This window comes from Schistocerca gregaria, chromosome 5, assembly GCF_023897955.1.
Source record: "Schistocerca gregaria isolate iqSchGreg1 chromosome 5, iqSchGreg1.2, whole genome shotgun sequence".
NCBI lineage: Eukaryota > Metazoa > Arthropoda > Insecta > Orthoptera > Acrididae > Schistocerca > Schistocerca gregaria.
The window spans coordinates 519,167,503-519,176,843 of NC_064924.1; the positions used below are offsets into that span (position 1 = coordinate 519,167,503).

Below are 9,341 nucleotides of genomic sequence, written 5' to 3' on the forward strand. Positions count from 1 at the left end.
GATGTCATAATTTATAGTTTATGTGCTATTTAATTACAAGATCTCCAGTGGTATGTCATATACAAAATGTCCTATCTTGCACTCCATACTGACAATAATCATGAATTGGCATCAACTGCAATAGTAAATTCGAGGAGTTTTGTGATCTAGGGTAAAATTGCTCAGAATGAAGTGACTTTTATATTCTTTGTTATTACAAAGAATTATTCTGTGAATAGGTCATGATTTCCAGGAATGTGGTTAAGTTACTTTTGAAATTTAGGAAAATAAAACAAAGAAATTTCGGGAAATTCTACAAAATTGGGTGTTTGGTGAAATTCAGGATGGTTGAAAAATGCTTCCCACTGAATTTCGGACCAAGAAAGTGTTCACAAAAATAAAAGATCCTCCCTGGGACAATGATTATCAGTGACTCCTTCAGATCATACAACACTCAAGATACCACAGGTTTACAGCACCTTAAAGTGAACCAGCTTGAACTTCGTCGATGCAAATGATCTTTCTGTTCACACACAGAAAGTGGACAGAATGTAGCACTACATCAGAGGTACCATTACACAATATGGCAAAAAAACATATCATTAGTTACTTAGCTGAATATGAAACACATCACCATAAAGAAATTGAGGCAGGTTAATTTCACCTGCCCAGTAGGAATGTAAAACAATAACTCTTTCGAAGAATGATGCAAGCACGACTAGTGAATACAATTCTTTGCTTTCTGGAGAAACTGGCACCTTCAATTTCTTCAACATTACAGGTATGTTGCAGCGATCGATTGGTAGGGCATATTCTGAGGCATCAACAGATCACCGATTTAGTATTGGAGGGCAGCGTGGAGGGTAAAAATAGAGGGAGACCAAGAGATGAATACATTAAACAGATTCAGAGGATGTAGGTTGCAGTAGGTACTGGGAGATGAAGAACCTTGCACAGGATAGAGTAGCATGGAGAGCTGCATCAAACCAGTCTCTGGACTGAAAACCACAACAGCAGCATTGCTATGCTTGGTACTGAATATTTTGTACATTACATTGGAGTATATACTTTATTTGTGTTTCATTCTTAAAATGTTTTCATTGTTTTCGTGTTCACACATAGAAATTGTGATGATGCGATTGACTGATTAGATGATGTGTAATGTGCTCTCATTCTGTATTCTGATTGGCTGAGGAAATCATGCGTCCTGTGCCCAAGATGTGTAACAAAATCACAGCATACAGTGCAATCTCAATTCCATAATTTCTGAAGCTATTGAGGTGTATTTGTGTGTATTGCATATTGAACCAGGGACCTAGAAACAATGGAGAGGTTTTGTCTCACCGTAGTCCTCAGTAGTTCACAACCCCATAACAGGCCACAGCAGTCCACCCACCTCACCGCCGCCCCATGCTGAACCCAGGGTTATTGCGAGGCGTATTTAGTGGATTCTGTATTTATATTCATTATTCCACAAATATACAGTTTCAATGCTACAATGCATTAAAGATCTATCCAAGAGATGCCCTTTCTTTTTCTCAGTTTGTTCAGTGCCTGAAAGTGTAATAGTGATATATAAAAATTCTACCTCAAAATCTATGCAAAAATTATACAGAAATTTGACTTGTATTTTAAATTACAGCCCACTATCTAGTATTCTACATGGTCCTATATCAACATTCACATCTTTTAAATAATAGTGAAACTATCATCATTGGTGAAAATACTGCTACAGTTATTACATTTAATGCACACTTTACTACTACCCCCCCCCCCCCCCCCCCTCCTTCTGTTGTTTCCACTAGCCAGTACTGTCCATTTCTAACAAAAAAGAGTTACTAAGTACTGGCTAATTACACACAGGTGATTGTGGGAGTTATAATAGCCCCATGACATGGTTTTATTGTTCGCATTGATAACTCATATCTGTATATGCACAGGCCATAAGTATGTTTGTAGGCACTCTTCATTATTACATGGCAACACTTAAAAATATGTTATGTTCCCAGACTGTTTGAGCTTATCTTTACCAAGAGCAAATAAATTGCACACCATGAGACCTTTGACTGCTTTACGACCATCCACACAAGCTAAGTTGATACTTGGCATGGTGACCAAGGGGAGTGGGAATGCCTTTGCTATCACTCTCACCAGCCACACTCATTTGGAGTTATCTAACACCAAATCCCAGAACACAAGACCACAGATGTATCCTTGTGAACAGCTTTTGTTAGTCCTTTGGCTAAATCTAACTTCCTAGAGGATGCTCAGTCTCAGTCCTGGCTATAGTTCTTCAGCCAGTTGTACAGTGCTTGAGTGCAATTACTTTCCTCGGCTGCTAACAATATGGTGACCACCAGAGGCAGTCATACCCTCCCAACAAAGTGTACATCACAGTTACCACTTATTTTGTCCGTAATGCAGTTATTATGACAGAGAGCTAGTCATGAGGTTGCACCTAGGCAGTTCCCTCTGTTCTACGGTCTAATTTTTCATTAAAACTATTTGCATATGCAGTATAGATGACTTTTGTTGTTAATTTTAAGTACTGTATGATTTACTCATAGCATGGGTACTGCCAAAGAATGCTAGGACAACTTTTATTAAATTTAAGCCACTATACAAGTTAGTAATTCGTAAATGGTAATATTTTGAGGGAAACTAAGCCAATTTTATAAATGATGTATCAAATAAAGAATACATGAATCTTTAACCATCTGCGTTTACCACTAATTTTTAAACTGATACATTCAAGGATGCAGTAACGTTCCCTTCAAAAATGAGGTCAGGGTCTTCAAACAACATTCATAATCAGATTGTTTGATAAACCAGGGACAATTTTACTAAATTTAAAACAGCAAATTACTTTCACACAAAATGTTTATGCTTTCAGAACAATCTAATGGAAATAACATCTTAGAAAAACACAATGTGTCAGTAATTTCAAAATGTTAAAAGAGGTGCAACTAACCAATAACAAACATAATGTGATGCATTTACTTTAGAAGTCTCAGCTCATCATGATGTTCAGTACAACATGATAAGCCATAAAACCCAACATATACTGAAGAGCAAAAGGTATATAAGGTGAAAAGCAATACTAGGCATATAGAAGTGGTTTTTATAATCACAACATTTTGGGAAGCATAAGTAGATGAACTACTGATAGTATACTTGAGAACTTTTATTATTTAATAGAACAGCAAAACACCTGCATTTATTGCTCTGTCCTCTATTTTCTCCAGAACCAGTTTTATTTGAAGGCAGGTGGTTGAAATCCTGGAATAGGAGCAAAAATTATAATAGTATCTAGAAATAAACAGCAAAGAACGAAGCTATCTACAGTAGGTTTATTCCTTTTACAGAAGCTGTAAAGTCATGTATTGAGGTATTCTTGAGAAACAAAATTGTGGTAATTATGTATGAATATAAAATTACATAAAAGTTAGTATCATCAACGACCACAGTGATGTGAAAAAATGCCACTATATACAGAAATGCCTCATGTAGGCCTATCTTCCATTGATGTTGCCTGTAACCTCAGTGCCATGATCTACTAGTCAACTATTTTTTCTATGATTTCACTTTCAAACACATTGATTGCTGTTGTTTCCAGACTGTCCCAGGTAACACTCATTAAGTCAACTCTATACAAGAAATTATTGTTTCACACAGCTGGATCTGAATAGTAGCCTTACAATGATCACTGGGCTAGAGGAGACATCAACAACTTTTTGCAGAATAAAGCTGTAATTTTAATTATTAGTTACCTTCACCTTTTTTAATTTTATAAGGAAGTTATTTATCAGGAAGCTCTTTACATAATCATCTTTGAATGGAAAGTTAATACAACCCATCTGAGCATTAAAAACTCCTAGAAACAGAAACAGTCTTCAGTACCGACAACAAAAATCTTGAACAATTCAGGTTCTGAAACAACATTTTATTAAAACTACCTGAAAAAACTACTAAAAAATCACCAGCAATGAAAAATCTGTTATGAAACATTCATCTTTTAGATTTTATATACACAAATAATATGATGGACAATATACGCAGCAGTCTGTGCCTGTTTGCTGATGACACAGTGGTGTATGGGAAAATGTCGTCGTTGGGCGATTGCAGGAGGGTATAAGATGACAGACAAAATTTCTAGTTGATGCAATAAATGACAGCTAATTCTACATGAAGAAAAATTTAAATTAAAGCAGGCGAGTATGAAAAACGAACCCATAATGTTCAAATACAGTATTAATGTCTGTTGCTTGACACAGTCATGCCGGTTAAAAATCTAGGAATAATACTGCAAAGCAGTATGAAATGGAATGAGCACGTAAGAACTGTACAGGGGAAGGCAAATGGTCAACTTAGGTTCATAGGGAGAATCCTGGGAAGGGTGGCTCGTCTGCAAAGAAGACCAAATGAGAATCACTAGAAGGAAGATGTCACTCTTTTTGAGGATCACTATTGAGAAAATTTACAGAATCGGCATTTGATGCTGACCGCAGAGCATTTCTACGGATGCTAACATACATTTTGCCTAAGGACTATGAAGATAAGCTCAACGAGATAGTACTTGTACAAAGGTATATAGACTAAAGGTATATAGACTAATAGTGGTACAGGGTACCCTCCGCCACAACATACAGTGGTTTGCAGATAATGTATGTAGATGTACACTTCATGCAATCTGTTCATGACTATCACATTTCTTGCTAGGGTAAAAGATGTTCAAAACGGCTAATGCATGCAAAAAAAAACATGATTTTGATCAAGCTAAATAGTTCAGCTGCTATTATTGACGCCACAATGGAATTAAATCTTAATGATGAATTAAAAGCTTTAAATAAATTCTCTCTCTCTATCCCTACAATGTGGGAACATAAAATCAGTACCTAAACAAAATAACACATCTTGCAAGAAACTGAGAGGTATACTTTCTACAAAAAGTAAACAAGTGAAAACAATGTAAAGTTCAGGATGGAATAAAATCAATACGGAAAGGAAAGATTGCTGCTCAACACATAAAGGAGATGTTGAATCACAGACAGGCACAATGAAACAAGAACTAGAAGTATCTCAATTTTCGAATAATTTTCAATACGGCATGGACATAAACATTAGGTTTCACTACCAGTCAATTTGTTACCACAATCAGATTTTCTACTGTCAAATTTGTTGGCTGCCACCAACGCACAACCAAATTGTCACCTTCCAAGCTAAATTAGACCTCAGGCTGTCCTGCAGATCAGTCTGTCACCACAACCAAGATTTCAAGGAGGTGCAATGTGTAACTTTGTGCAATAGCTCGTGTGTGTGTGTGTGTGTGTGTGTGTGTGTGTGTGTGTGTGTGTGTGTGTGCGTGAGAGAGAGAGAGAGAGAGAGAGAGAGAGAGAGAGAGAGAGAGAGAGTTCTTTTGGGCTGGGTTGTTTTTTTGGGGCAGGAGACGAGACAGCGAGGTCATCGGTCTCATCGGATTTGGAAAAGAAGATGGCCATGCCCTTTCGAAGGAACCACCCCGGAATTTGCCTGGAGCGATTTAGAGAAATCACGAAAAACCTAAATCAGTATGGGTGGACACGGGATTCGACCGTTGTCCTCCCAAACGTGATAGTATTCTTTTCATAGTGCCTGTCTGCAATGGCCTTATAATTACACTCCAACCCGTTTTAAAAATAAATCTCCACTATTTACGTCTGAAGAAGGCAGTTACGATGTACTTAACAGCCAAAAGCCAATTCAATAAAAAAAAAGGATTACACGGGCATGCCACAATGCTTTCTCATAATCCATACATCATGTCGGTGCTGAAATAAAAATTAAATAATGATGATAGAAGAAAATGGTCAATTTTGTTATAATCACTTTGTACAATGTCCAATCAGCCATCAACTTTTCAGAATGGGTTTTTCACCAGTCTGCAGCACATGTGCGTGTTGTGAAACTTCTTGACAGATTAAGACCGAGTGCCAAACTGACTGGGACTCAAACCTTGTCTTTTACATGCAATGTTTTTATTGACTAAGCCATCTATGCACGCCTTACAACATGTCCTGACAAATTCACTTCTTCTAGCACCTCTATACTACTTTCCAGACTTCAATAACACAGCATTCATTCTCAAAACAAACCAATAGTCTGTGGCAAAACCATTTCTCTGCAACACAGTTGTTTCTAAGCATAGGAGAGAAATAGTAGAAGTGAAACTGAGGACAGGTTATGAGTTTTGCCTGGACAGCTCAGGTGTTAAGAACAAAGCCCACAAAACGCAAGCCTCTGGGTTCAAAATCATACATATGGCTGCGTGGTTTCAAAGCTCAAGGAGTAAATGCGAGTGTAAAAAAAAAATGCAATCAACCTATGATAAGTAATCAGTGATTGTACAGCATCAAAAACAGAAAAGAATGACTAACTTTTCAAGATAGAGTGCCTATCAAAGGAGCCAAATTATTTGTTTTCAGTGAGGATGACAGAGAGAAAGACTGTATCAATAACCTTTAGGCTACGGAAGAAAAGCAGAAAAAAGTAAAAGTTATTTGTTTTTGAATGGCACTGGTTATGTCGTGCATTTTCTTACAAATTTTAATTAGACTAACTGCAATTGTATGTTAAAATGAAATAAAAAGAAAAAATTTATATACCCATTTGTAGTCCTGTGAAATAACATTTTAGAATTCTATCACTAGTTTTATGTCTGAAAATCGCATTATGTAAGAGCAATTTCTGGTGCCTAATTAAGCAAGATAGGACTATTTAGTACTATGTATTATAGAAAACATCACGATAATCACAATACACACGGAAAAACATTACTGAAAAGGGGCTAATACGCTGATGCTGTAATTTCCGTAAGTTAGTGTTTTATACTAAAAAATTCAATTCCATTGCTTTAAAAATATTCTAGAGGACTACACCGCTGGACCTTCGTGTGCAGATCAAAACATTAATACCATGACAACACTACAGTGACACAGTCATAACAATCTTACAACTGCCGTCAACCCTACTAACCTGGTTTCAAAAATCGCTCTGATATTTGTTCTCCGTACACCCTCCAAGACAAGAAAATGAGTACCAAATTTGCAACAAGTATGAACAAGAAACCATTTAACAATTTTATCTGAAATTCATCAAATGCTAGCCAGTTAATCAGACTGTCGAGAATATCCGTTGCATACCTCGACGACAAATTAGCCGTCAAAGGTGTAGTGGAGGTTATGTTAAATGCACTAAAAATTTCATTAAACAATTGGCCAACATGATGCTGTATCACGTTCAAAAAAGAGAAATAGCTAAAATAGTCATCTACGAATGTCATCACATATGTAATTGTCTGTATTTAATATTCACAATAAACGTTAGCGACTCCCATAACAAAATACAAAACACACGCCCTTCCAACCCATTAGCTTACACCACATTCGCAATAACATTACCAAAGATTTGAAGCTGCAAAGACAAATGACAGTTACCTCAGGCAAACTGTCAAAGTGTAAGTGCGGCCCAATTGGTTCTACTTATCAAAGACTTTACTTGCGTCCGTACTTTGCGACTGTGAAATTGTGCCGAAATCAGATTTCCAGGAACACTTTAAGTTGCGCTTGAAACGATTACTAATTTATTTTGACATTAGTTGTGTACCTTTATGAACCTATGTAACACAGACTATTTTCGTTACTCAGAAATTGAACAGGCAGTACTATCTCAGCTGCGACCAGTTGACAAGGCACGGTAGAGCATTTAAACTACTGTGGCACAAATTTTATTTTAGCTGACCAGATATCGAAAGTAAATTCTGGAGGAGAGGACGCTGTACAAAAATCCGAGAACAGTTAATTTCAAATGACATATGTTTCAATGATACAAACTTAATGAACAGATGCAAGTGTAAATGTAAAAGACCGATAAACAAAAGCAAAAGCCAAATTTATTGAATAAAGTTGCAATTAGCTTTATGAAGTATTCAGTAATTCAGATTACTTTTAGATTAGTTTTCAAATTCTTTGAGCGCATAAGAATATTTTTCTTTCAGCAGTTAGTGTTCTTTATTTTTAAACACCTCTAGCGCAAAGTTATGTACCTGTGAAAATAACGTATTAAATAGCTTTATACGTGAAAATACATAGCTAAACTGTTTTTCCTTAAGTCTAATTGTAGGATTATCTATCTTTAATGCTTGATGATTATTATCTCGATGTACAAACTTCCTCAGGCTGTAGCTATTATGCTTTTCTTTTGTATTAGGAAGGCAATTGTGTATAAAGGTCGATTCACATTTGATGGCGAGACGGAACGAGATGTTTGCACAAGCCATCAATGGAACAGGACATAATGGAACAGGACGTTGTAGCGACCGCTACTCATGTCGACTGCTGTGTCCGCCCACGTTAGTTCCTTTCGCACCATCCATAGATACAGTTGTGACTCGAATTCAGTGATGCACTATAACAAATGAATGGCGTAAACCACCAAATTTCAATCCACTGCTTGGAGCGCTGAATAATGTTGCTGCCTCCTCCTTGGAATTATAACTTTTGTTTTTATGTTTATGCCGTTCCTTGGTTACTGTTTTGTTGTTTACAAGTTATGTACAGCAACTGTTCTTCTTTTTAGCTTGCTCACCAAATTTTCTGTGATACCAGCAAGTGGTTGGACCAGCGTCTGATACAGACTGAGTCGAGGAACGGCTCCTAGATCGTTTGCGGCTACATCCGCTGTAGCGACTAAGACCTTCTTGTGACAACAATATGCCAAACAGTGCGCTCAGTGCATCAACTTTGGCGGACAGAGCGTCGCAATCTGCGTGTGAAACGGGAAGGGCCACAGACGCTACACTATCAGACATTGTCACTGCACTAACCTGTTGGTTCGGAGAAATGGCATCGCGGTTCCGGTCGACCAGTTCCGCAACAGCGCACAGGGACATCTCTGTCTGCGATGCGACGATCGCCTAAACCTGCGGCGGCATACGGCTGCTCCATAGTGTACGCAGAGTGTTGTAGGGCACTGTTTCGATGTCCACCTTGCTGCGGAGGTGAAGCACGTACTGAGACGACTTCCTGTCGCCTACATCTTCCTGAGTCAGCACTTTTCTGATACGGTCTTCCTGCAATGCTGCAACTCTACATATAAGCTCAGTCTTTAATCTTTCGTATGCATTCTCCGTCAGTGGTGCCGTGATTATATCTTGAGCTTCGTAATCGTAGCGTTGCTCGAGATGACTCACTATTAATGCAAACTTAGTTGCATTTGCTGTAATTCTAGCATAGCAAAAGCTGGCATCAACCTGAGCTAACCATAGAACTGGATTATGTGACTAAAACGGTGGGACTCGAACAGCCAACCTCGACACTGCAGGCGAT

At 37.7% G+C, this 9,341-nt stretch overlaps 1 protein-coding gene across 1 annotated transcript in view; it reads right to left on the reverse strand.

The window, feature by feature from the left end:
- The window catches only part of LOC126272757 (UBX domain-containing protein 6-like), a 64,586-nt gene extending 57,510 nt beyond the window's left edge, over positions 1 to 7,076 (reverse strand). The window contains exons 1-2 of the mRNA XM_049975874.1: positions 6,991 to 7,076; positions 3,191 to 3,258 (exon numbers count right to left, since the gene is read on the reverse strand). The gene's annotated coding sequence lies outside the window, so the exon portion shown is untranslated. The remainder of the gene's footprint in view (positions 1 to 3,190; positions 3,259 to 6,990) is intronic.
- Positions 7,077 to 9,341: the final 2,265 nt, after the last annotated feature.